The sequence below is a fragment of the Myxocyprinus asiaticus genome, chromosome 49, assembly GCF_019703515.2.
Source record: "Myxocyprinus asiaticus isolate MX2 ecotype Aquarium Trade chromosome 49, UBuf_Myxa_2, whole genome shotgun sequence".
In the NCBI taxonomy this organism is placed as follows: domain Eukaryota; kingdom Metazoa; phylum Chordata; class Actinopteri; order Cypriniformes; family Catostomidae; genus Myxocyprinus; species Myxocyprinus asiaticus.
The window spans coordinates 5,288,032-5,300,243 of record NC_059392.1 but is presented as its reverse complement, the minus strand read 5'-3'; the positions used below and the strand labels follow the sequence as shown (position 1 = coordinate 5,300,243).

The following is a 12,212-nucleotide window of genomic DNA, read 5'->3' as shown; positions in this document are numbered from 1 at the left end:
ATTTCTTTGATCTTTTCAGTCATTTCCGTGGCATTATGTGTTTGTTGAATCTTTGTGTTGGTGTCTTGATTCTGATGGTGAGGGTTTGAATGTATAATGCAGCTGTATATTATCTGTAATCAAGTCTGACTGTGTTCAATCAGCCAAAACTAATTTTCTCTTTAACTAGACAGGTGTTATTTCACACAGTCCTAGACTTCCAGCTGCTGTTGGATAACTTAGCCGTTAGAAGACAAAAAAATATTGTTTTGTGTACCACGGAAGAAAGAAAGTCATACAGGTTTGCAGTGAAATTAGGGTGAGTAAATAATGACAGAATTTTTATTTTTGGGTTAACTATTCTTCTAAAAAATTGCATTCGTCACCTATCAAGTTTTCACTTTTTTACGAATGGACGTGCGCTTTGCTCTTAGTTTTTGTTGTCAAATTTAATTTAGCAATTAATTTTCCCATGTGTAGTGCTTTGATCCTGCTAATCAGTTAGTATGCGGATTATGGCCCCAGATAATTGCTCTCTAATTAAATATGTAATCTCCACTCCAGCCAATAACCTGAGCAATCCTCCACTGTAATTACTTTATCTGCACAGAGACTCTCCACCTACTGTCTAATGAACCAGGACAGGCTTCCACATGGCTTTATGTCATCGCCTGCGAATAACCACATTTCTGTTTGTTTTCTTTATCGTGGGAAATTAAGGCGGCAAGTTACTGTTTACTTTTCATATTCGGCTTGTCGGATTTACGAAAATCAAGCCTGATTAACACAAACTAGATTTTCGGGGGATCGTTGATGCTGAAAGCTCTACAATAACAGCCTTAAATTTGCAGGTGTTTATTCAACATTGACCAACATATTCTTTTTTGCATTCTTTTTCTCCTACATCAAAGTTTAATGTTAGGTTTACGCCAATGATTGGACCATTTACAATATAATATGAGAACAAATTTACTTCTTTATATAACAAACAAGATGGTTCTATGTTATTTACAGTGTCAGGTTAATAAAGTCAACATGAAATCAAAATTGACCCTATTTACTTTATTAAAGCACGTTCCTGGTGTTATTGTAAACGATTTATTGGTGCATGTTATTCCAAAGTAAAAAAAAAATTGTCTTTATAATCTTTCATTAAAGCGTAACAACTTGCTCCACCTCCAATGTTTTGGCTGATGTCGTCAACCCCACTGATTTTTCAACCCCTCCCCTCCAACCACTTGTCATAAAGAGACAACTTTTTACGATCCAATCAATTCTATGGATCAAATGAAGTCCCACCCTAAAAAAAATAAAAAAAATAAATAAAAAAACTTTAGGAATCCCCTTAAACACTGGGGGGGGCACTATATTGTGAAAAAAGTTTGCGATTAAAGTGTTAAAGTTTCCGTATACGTAAGTCAGGCATATGAGGTATCATTTGGAAGCTTAGAATCTGAACTTTTCAGAGTTTACCACCACTTCTGCATGTATATAACATAAAATAGCAAAATAAGGCCTCAAAACAATTGCGTTGAAAATTAGCGCCCCCTAGAGGTAATGGGCTAGAAATATTTAGATGAAAATAAAATTATTTCACACAGCACTTAAATGGACAAGTCATATATCAAATGAAAGCTCTCATTCTCAGGAATGTGACTGTATAGTTAATTTTGTTGCCGCAGTTCGAAATATTTTCAAAAGAATCACAAAGTGAAATATGATTTCTGTAAGTTTTATGCACCGATCACTGCTGCTGTAAGCCCCTAGTAGCCAAAAACGTTATATTTGCTTTTACCTTAGGGAGTTTTCTAAAAGATTTGTAATTTTCATTGTGTATGAGCTTGCTTGCTTATCCAATGTTATATCTTAGATGTCCAGAACAAAATAAGCAGTCCAGCAGGAAAAGCATGCTAAACAAATCATCAGAAAAATATGTTTTTGATTACTGATGATAAAACATCAGGGGGTTCTCTGAAAAATTAGACACATTTTTTTCAATTAGTCTACAGTATGTGAGAATGGTGAGCTTTTAAATTTGAGTGTGAAAAATTGCAGTCAGCAGCCCAAAAATGCCCCAAAGTATAAGAGGTTACACTTTCAACGAGGTAAGCTTTTAGAAGACGCGCGACTCTCAACGTACGTACGTTATCTAGATTTTAAAAAATGTTGCACTGTATTTTGAAGTGTCTATAATAACATAACCGTGGTTATTAATTATTGCGACAAACCATATTACTGAATACCAGCAGTATTGGCCAACCATTGGCAGTGTTTGGTTAAAAAAAATATATATATTCTGCAATTTCATTTGGTGACGCTAGCTGTGCAGAAATTACACACTTTAGCTTTTACCATCTTTATTGCGTACAGTTGTGTTTATTGCAACCAAGTTAAACAAACCTACGAAACCAAGGCAGTCGGGAAGTAGTGTGTAGTTTGTGTTTGTTTACGTGTTTGGAGAGTCTGTTTCGTTTAATCTGCGCAAATCTTTACCTTGCGGTTGAAGTAGATATGCCTCTGTACCTCTCATGTAATAGAATACAACCACTTGGTGTTTTCTAAACCATCGATTTCCGTTTTTTTCTCTCCCTTTATCTCCCACCTCTCTCGCTCTGCAATTCAATAATCCCCCTGAAGCAGAATTGCTTTTTTTTGTTACAGCACAGCCAAACCACACATTGAGACACCATACTTGTTCAAATGATGCAGTGTTTTAGAGCAGCTCTTTACTGCTTATAGCAAGATTTCATCAGTGACTTATTAGAAGTTGAGAAGATAGATATCCCCGGCTGCTTTCATATCTTGAGAGCACAAAAGGTGAACACCAGACATTACTTCATAAAAAAACTTACTTGAACATCTTGAAATATTAGATCTAAGGATATAAATTTCAAAAATGTACCATGCTAACCACAGTGTCTGCTAAAATAGCGTAGTTAGGTTGTCGTTACCACTGTAAAATCGTAAAAGAAGGCGGGTTTAAGCTGATTTAACAGCAGGGCAGCTATATATAACTGTTGTCTAATGTTTGAAGATGTTATTGTTTCCGTGGAACAGATAGCCTAGCATGTTGTTGCATGATGAATGCTAATTTTACGCTTTGTTCCTCACAGAAACAAGCAACCCACGTTTATCAACTCTGTACTAACACACAACACACTCACGCGGCATCAGTGATGCTAATAAAGTCATAATGTACTAGCGTATGGACTGCGACTAAATGTTAATTCATCATATCGGCTGATGAAACCGTATGCAAGGGCAGATTAGCATACGCTGTGCTGACACAATAACTGCGGTTTAATGAGCCCTGAACTCTGAACCACCAATCAAACCACTACACCACCTCTATGTGCCTCTATGTGACACACGGGAGCTAAACTATCTCTGTCTCCATATTGAGCGTCGTGGCCGAGTCAATCGATAGCTATTGATCTGAGATGGAAGACGGCAAAGGAGTGTAGTGTACAGCCGTTTATAATTGCATTAGAGGTGCAAATGAAGGCATGGGGGAAGATTAAGAGATTATTCAATATTACAATTTTAATGAAATTGAAATAACAAAGCAAATTAGTGCATATTAAGTAGACTTTGCTATCCATATTGGTGGCCTTAACGTCAGGGATGATGAGTCGCCCAAAAAACGTCAGATCAGGTGTGAATGGACAGAGTTCACACAGAGTGCGTTCTTGCATTTAAAAACAACTATCAGTCCCACCAGGATTTCGCTGCACTTTTTCCTGATTTATACGTAACCAAAATGACTGAATTTGCAGTGGCTTTTCTCAAATTTTGCGATGCAACTTGTGGTATTTTTCTGGGGTTGTTTTGCAGTGAAAACTCACAAATCATCATTATATACCTTTGTCATTGTGTTAATTACATTGTAAATGCAATTACATGTAATATTATAGCGCACAATAACAGAATATGCAGTTAGCAAGGGAAAAAAAAGAATTACACACAGAAATAGGCTACCATATATTTAGGTGAAACCTGTGGGTATTGGAAGACCCTTAATTATTTTTGTTTTAAAATGTTCTGCCTCAGACAATGCAAGAACTCTAAGTTTAAAATAGACATGCAATAAATCTGTAAACTAAAAACATCAATGAGGATTCATTAGGCTTTTTGCAATTATTACATTGTCTGATATTGAAATCTGATATATGGCCATATACAAACAAATACAATTAGAGTTCATATATTTGAGCATTTATGTACAAATTTAAATTCCACAAGTGTTTCAAACAAATATATTACATATATGAAAATGGCCATTTTTGTCATATTTTGAAAGATACTTTATGTATAAGTGACCTTTTTATATCAGTAAAAACATTTATATTCAGCATATAAGTGTTGCCACAAAATTGCCATTTTCGGATTCGTTGTCTACTGAATTAAGCACTTCAAATTCTAATCACATTTTACTACACAACTAATGGGGATTTTAAGTGAATGTTAGGGTTTCTGTGTATAAACGCAAGTTTCGTGTTTCATTCACAGCACTCAGGGTGAAGATGATGCAAACGGCAGCTGTGCGTTTAGATATGTTGCGACTGCTTCAAGCTTTTCAAGCATTTGTTTTGCCGCTGTCATACATGAATGAAAGCGATGGGATTCCCTCAGATTTAAATTGTTTATGGAAAATTTGCAGAAATTATAAAAAATTGCAAGCTACCACAAAAAATGCGGAGATTGGTTGAATTTGCAAGAATTCTTGCGATTGCAAAATCCTGGAGGGACTGAACTATGTAGAGCGCAACAGCATAGATATTTGGTAAATTAGTGGTACTATATGCGGGTTCCTAGAGCTCAGTTCGTAGGGCATAGCACTAGCAACGACAAGGTCATGTGTTAGTGAACACACAATGTTCCTGGGTATATTGTCAAATTACGGTCAAAGTTTTTCTTGGATAAATCTTTTCGAATGCAAGCTAATGTTTCTTCTGAGCTTATTTTCGTTGGCCACCACGTTTGTGGATCGTTTGTGAAGCGCAGCAAGTTTTTGAAAGTTGAACTATTTTAAACAGAACGTGGTAACTTGGTGATCATTTTAACTGTTTTAAAAATGCAATGTTCACGGCATGAGACGCGGGGTTCCTGTAGCTCAATTCGTAGTGCATGGCGCTAGCAGTGACAATATAATGGGTTTGCTTCTCAGATATGTACAATGTAGGGGGGCCTGGCTAGCTCAGTGGTAAAAGACGCTGGCTACCATCCCTGGAGTTCGCTAGTTCGAATCCCAGGGCGTGCTCAGTGACTCCAGCCAGGTCTCCTAAGCAACCAAATTGGCCCGGTTGCTAGGGAGGGTAGAGTCACATGGGGTAACCTCCTCGTGGTCGCCATAATGTGGTTTGTTCTCGGTGGGGCGCGTGGTGAGTTGAGCACGGATGCTATGTCTCTGTGGCAACGCGCTCAACAAGCCACGTGATAAGATGCGTGGGTTGATGGTCTCAGATGCGGAGGCAACTGGGATTCATCCTCCACCACCTGGATTGAGGCGAATCACTACGTGACCACGAGGACTTAAAAGCGCACTGGGAATTGGGCATTCCAAATTGGGTGAAAAAAAAGAAAAAAGAAAGAATGAAACGTACAATGTTCTTGATAAAGTTGTGTTGTAATTGTGTCATGTTGCACCATGCGCTGGCAGTGGATGTTTGGCATACAAAATACATTGCACGATTAGTAAATCAAAAATATTTCCAAATTAAAGTCAACATTTTTCCGCTGCCTAAACTTCTTTTTAATTGCAAGCTATTTTTTTTTAGCGCTCATTTTCACTGGCTTCCGTGAACTGAAGTGAACCTTGAAAATCGGACACATCTGACAGCTAAAATTTCATTCACTAGGATCAGTTGTCCTTACTGATAGGCCTAGACTAATTTAATCGGCTGTGATTGGTCATTGTGTTAATGTGTGCAACTAGCATATCTGATTGGTTACAATGCTGAACTGCTGCAAAAATGTTTGTAAATACAAAACTTTAACGCAGTGGGAGTAAACCTAAATGGAATGCTGTAAATGGCACTTTTCACGTAAAGTTAATCGCTGCAACCCAATGTTTTCATTTTATTGATTGCTAGATGATTCTAAATTACTGTCCAGAATGTTAAAGGAATAGTTCACCAAAAAATAAAATTTTTGTCATCATTTACTCACCCTCATGTTCCAAACATGTATGACTCAGTCACCATTCACTTTTATTGTATGGAAAAAAGATGCAATGAAAGTGAATGGTGACTGAGGCAAAAACATATCCTTTAGTGTTTCACAAAAGAAAAAGTCATACAGGTCTGGAAATACAAGAATGAAGTTCTTGGCGCTGTTGTCAGGCAAATCAGACAGAGCCCTCTTCAGGACGCCATGGTGCGTCGGTTGCAAGCAGCGTTATTTAAAGAACAGTGATTAATGTGTGGCGAAACACCACACACACACCTGAGTGGCACTTCAGGCATGTGAGAGCGCATTACACAGTGCTAGCAAGTGCTCCAACAATTTGAAGGTGGGAAAAAAAAACCCACTGGCAAAACAGAGGCTGTTAATCATCCTTTCACACAGAGGGAGTAGAAAACAAGATATAGAGACTATCATAGCTCTCTCTATCTCTTTACCTCTTTATCTATATTTGTTACTCTGTCTCATAGATGTTCAAGAGGTCACTTTATGCAGCTACTGATACAAATGTAAAAATACTATACTGCTACAGTTGAAGTCAGAAGTTTACATACACCTTAGCCAAATACATTTAAGCTTTTCCACAATTCCAATCTTAGGTCAGTTAGGATCACTACTTTATTTTAAGAATGTGAAATGTCAGAATAATTGTAGAGAGAATGATTTATTTCAGCTTTTATTTCTTTCATCACATTCCCAGTGGGTCAGAAGTTTACATACAATTTGTTAGTATTTGGCAGCATTGCCTTTAAATTGTTTAACTTGGGTCAAATGTTTTGGTTAGCCTTCCACAAGCTTCTCACAATAAGTTGCTGGAATTTTGGCCCATTCCTCCAGACAGAACTGGTGTAACTGAGTCAGGTTTGTAGGCCTCCTTGCTCGCACATGCTTTTTCAGTTCTGCCCACAGATTTTCTATCAGATTGAGGTCAGGGCTTTGGACCTTGACTGTGCTGTCATAAGCCATTTTGCCACAACTTTGAAGGTATGCTTGGGGTCATTGTCCATTTGGAAGACCAATTTGCAACCAAGCTTTAACTTCCTGGCTGATGTCTTGAGATGTTGCTTCAATATATCCACATAAATTAACTTCCTCATGATGCCATCTATTTTGTGAAGTGCACCAGTCCCTCCTGCAGCAAAGCACCCCCAAAACATGATGCTGCCACCCCCATGCTTCACGGTTGGTATGGTGTTCTTCGGCTTGTAAGCTTCACCCTTTTTCCTCCAAACATAACGATGGTCATTGTGGCCAAACAGTTCAGTTTTTGTTTCATCAGACCAGAGGACATTTCTCCAGAAAGTAAGATCTTTGTCCCCATGTGCACTTGCAAACTGTTGTCTGGCTTTTTTATGGCGGTTTTGGAGCAGAGGCTTCTTCCTTGCTGAGCAGCCTTTCAGGTTATGTTGATATAGGACTCTTTTTACTGTGGATATAGATACTTGTCTGCCTGTTTCCTCCAGCATCTTCACAAGGTCCTTTGCTGTCATTCTGGGATTGATTTGCACTTTTTGCACCAAACTACGTTCATCTCTAGGAGACAGAATGTGTCTCCTTTCTGAGCAGTATGATGGCTGCGTGGTGTTTATACTTGCGTACTATTGTTTGTACAGATGGCGTTTGGAAATTACTCCCAAGGATGAACCAGACTTGTGGAGGTCCACATTTTCTTTTCTGAGGTCTTGGTTGATTTATTTTTTTGATTTTCCGATGATGTCAAGAAAAGAGGCACTGAGTTTGATGGTAGGCCTTAAAATACATCCACAGGTACACTTCCAATTCAGTACACCTCCTATCAGAAGCTAATTGTCTAAAGGCTTGATATAATTTTCTTAAAGCTGCTTAAAGGCACAGTTAACTTAGTGTATGTAAACTTCTGACCCATTGAAATTGTGATATAGTCAATTAAAAGTGAAACAATCTGTCTGTAAACAATTGTTGGAAAAATTATTTGTGTCATGCACAAAGTAGATGTCCTAAACAACTTGCCAAAACTATAATTTGCTAATATTAAATGTGTGGAGTGGTTAAAAAATGAGTTTTAATGACTTCAACCTAAGTGTATGTAAACTTCTGACTTAACTGTATATTCTTATTTTTATTTTTTATTGCCTATATAAAAAGTACTTGCACTGTTTAATGGTGCTGTGATTGTAGTACCATAGTACTTTATAGAAAATAGTGCCAATGAATGGAAAAACAAAAACAAACTTGGTACTTTTTTTGTTCATATCAATGAAGAAATTAGATGAAGGATTTGCTTCTAAAATTGTAAAAAATAAATGTTGCTGCTCCAGCATCTTGTACAATAGGCTATTGTTCTGAAAATGTATATAAAGTGTTCTCAAACAATTCTTTAGATTGTGTCCTGGATATTATTAATGTTTAGTACTGTATGCAGATACAATTTTAGGAACAGAACAACATATTGCTTCATCATTAGCTAAATGCATCACTGTCATGCACATTTATAATGACCATCATGTACGTCATCACCAACCAAGGTGTTGCCGGAATCCAGAATGGAACCACATTATTAATAAAACAAAACAAAAAATGCATAAAAATACAAAAAGAATGGAAAAAAGATGCAAAGCTCTTTTATTTGTTGCCCTGCATATATCCGCTTCATTTGTTCCCAGTAAATCCTTGCACGTCGCCTGACACACTAGCAATTAAATTTTTTCCCCTGAAAGAATCTGCAGAAGATCAGTGTCTCACAGCATTACTTTTAAAAAAAGAATAAAAGGACAGTGAAAAAGAGCAAACATCTCCTTCTAATGAGTAGATCTGCTGTTTGAACAATGGATACGAGCAACTCAGGGAGCATGCTGACATTTTAGTAACGGAAAAACTCTTGATGTTTTGTTTCCTTAGTGGTTTCACCAGGATACAAATGTTGTAGGTTGTTTTGGTATTTTTATTTGCATGTGTCATCATGCAATATTCGAGGAAATTTGAGGTGCTGGCAGAGATCATACATTAAACACTAGGAAATGGAGGCAAAGTATATAAAGCCTTCATTTTGAAGTGGCAATATCACAGAAATCCTGATTTTATTGCTCTTTTTAAAATAAGGGATTATGATGTACTTTGAAGATATACACTGATGAGTCAAAACATTATGACCACTCATGGGTGAAGCGAATAACATTGATCATCTCCTAACAAGGCCACATGACAAGGTCTGGGTAGATTAGATGGTAAGCGAACAATCAGTTCTTGTTGTAAACATATTGAATACAGGAGTAAAGACCTGAGCGACTTTGACGAGCCAAATTATTGAGCGCCCAAGTCTCATCAATGCGCAAGGGCAACAAAGGCTATCCCGTCTGGTCCGAACCGACAGAAGGTCTACTGTGGCACAAATCACAATTTTAATTATGTTTATGTGAGGAATGTGTCACAACACATAATGCATCGCACCCTGTTGTGTATAGGGCTGCGTAGCCGCATTTCGGTCAGAGTGCCCATGATAACCCCTGCCCACCGTCAAAAGCGCCTACAATAGGCACGCAAGTGTCAGAACTGGACCTTGAAGAAGTGGAAGAAGGTCGTCTGCTCCGATGATTCCCGTTTTCTTTTACATCACGTGGACGGCCGTGTACGTGTGCACCGTTTACCTGGGGAAGTGATGGCACCAGGATGCACTGTGGGAAGACAACAAGCCGGTGGAGGGAGTGTGTTGCTCTGGGCAATGTTTTGCTGGGAAATCCTGGTATGGCCATTCATGTGGACGTCAATTTGACACGTCACCTACCTAAACATCATTGCAGACCAGGTACACCCTTTCATGGCAATGGTATTCCCTGATAGCAGTGGCCTCTTTCAGCAGGATAAGGCGCCCTGCCACACTGCACACATTGTTCGGGAATGGTTTGAGGAACATGATGAAATGTTCAAGGTGTTGCCCTGGCCTCCAGATTAACCAGATATCAATCCAATTGAGCATCTGTGGGATGTGCTGGACCAACAAGTCTGATCCACGGCAGCTCCACCTTGCAACTTACAGGATTTGAAGGATCTGCTGCTAATGTCTTGTTGCCAGATAGCCTTCAGGGGTTTTGTAAAGTCCATGCCTAGGCGGGTCGGCGCTGTTTTGGTTGCATGCAGAGGACCAACTGCATATTAGCTAGGTGATCATAACATTTTGGCTCATTGGTGTAGTCTGATGTTCACAATGCAAAGCTAATTTAGTCTACCTAATTTGATTACAACTTAACAATGACAATTTCTGAACTTTTTTAAGTTATGACCTCATAACTACAAGCTTATTAATATTTGACCACCCACATTTACACTAGTGGTCAAACCGATATGGGTTTCTCAACAGCTGATGCCAATACAGATTTCTAGAGAGCAGGGTGGTTGATAGCTCATAAATGCTGATAAGTAATCGTTTCATATTATATTAAACAGATAGTTCACTCTATATAAATGATGCCATCCAAAGAGCACTTTAACAGCGCTGAAACTCTTTCTTATGATGTGTTACATTCATAAGAGCAAACAGAGAAGTATGAAATACATTTGGAGTAGCAGAAATAGAAATAAACCTTGTGTAAAATGTCATGTGAACATTTAGCTTTATGCTAAGCTAAGATTCTATTTCTAGCCACTTTACATGCATCTGTTACCGGACACGATCATATTTTTGATGAAGAAAATCCATGTTAGATCATAGATTTTTTTTTCTCTAGTACTGAAGACCTTTGATATTAGGGCAAAAATCTTATTCTTGATGAGAATTTTTGTATTGTTTTTCTGTACAAATCCTTTAAACAAGATCAAAAACACTGCATAAGATATTTAGGTTTTTCAGAGAATTCATTTTTAACGTGTGTTTTGTCTTGCTGTACTGACAGTTTTTATAGTCAAAACAAGTAAAAAAAAAATCTACCATTGCTGAAGAAGTAATCCAAAGTATTTTGATTACGTTACTGACTTTAAGTAATCTAACAGAATATGTTACAAATTACATTTTACTGCATGTATTCTGTAATCTGTAGTGGAATACATTTTAGTAAAATTAGTAAAGTAACCCTCCAACGATAGGTTTTGGTGAGAAAGACGGAAAATGTAAGTAATTTTTCAGAAAAAATCTTGACGTCTGTTGCACGTTTTTGAGCGCAATGAGAGAAAAGAGTTTACATTGGCTCGCATGTTCACACGACAACTTGTACTGTTTAGCGCTACTAGCGGCAGGGTTCCCGCAGATCCTTAAAAAGAAATCTTAAAGTGTCTTAAATTCAGTTTTCCAAAATTTTAGGTCATAAAAAGTCTTAAATGATACAACAAAAGTCTTAATTTGTATTTAAAGAGGTCTTAAATTTGGGTGCGGAAAGACAGGAATCGTGATATTACCTAATGTGATTATCAAACTTCAAAAGTATATGATTTAATTAAATAAATGCATGCATTGCATCCTTCAAAGTGAAAACGCAGCACTGTTGTATTTTCTCCAAGTACGCGGGGGCTTTTGAATGTTTGCAGCTGTTGCAGAGCAGGTCACAATCATTAAGCCATATCGGAAATTTACGACAAACTATCACTAAAGATCAACTGTTGATGATGATGATGATATATGTAGTGTTGATGAAATATGACAATACTTACGTTTAATTGTTTATATTGTAATACGTTGTAGATTATTGTAGGAGTGCACATTTTATATCCCTTATTTCTTTGAATGAGCAGCTGGAAGTAATGAAGCGCAGACATTTCAAAATAAGAGTCCCCGGTGTATTTCAAAGCTAAAGTGCCTTTAAAGTTAAAAGGTCCACACTATGAATCAAATCTGAATTTGATTTTAAAAATGCTGCAGCAACCCTGAGCGGACTACGCCTGTGCACTGAGGTTAGCCACTCATAACAGAGTTAATTTACATATAGAATCCTTAAAGGTACAGTAGCAAAAACAGCCCGTCAGAGAGAGAGAGAGAGTGGAAAATGGCCACATGTAACGTTTTTGGTGCAAAAACTTTGATTAATATAAGTAGATTTTGTAACTTCTTTTTGCTGCACTGATTAGGAATCAAGTGGCCCATATCT

At 37.6% G+C, this 12,212-nt stretch overlaps 1 protein-coding gene across 3 annotated transcripts in view; it reads left to right on the top strand.

Moving 5' to 3' along the window:
- Window positions 1-12,212, top strand: part of zranb3 (zinc finger, RAN-binding domain containing 3) — a 78,712-nt gene that overhangs the window by 4,318 nt on the left and 62,182 nt on the right. The window lies entirely within an intron of this gene.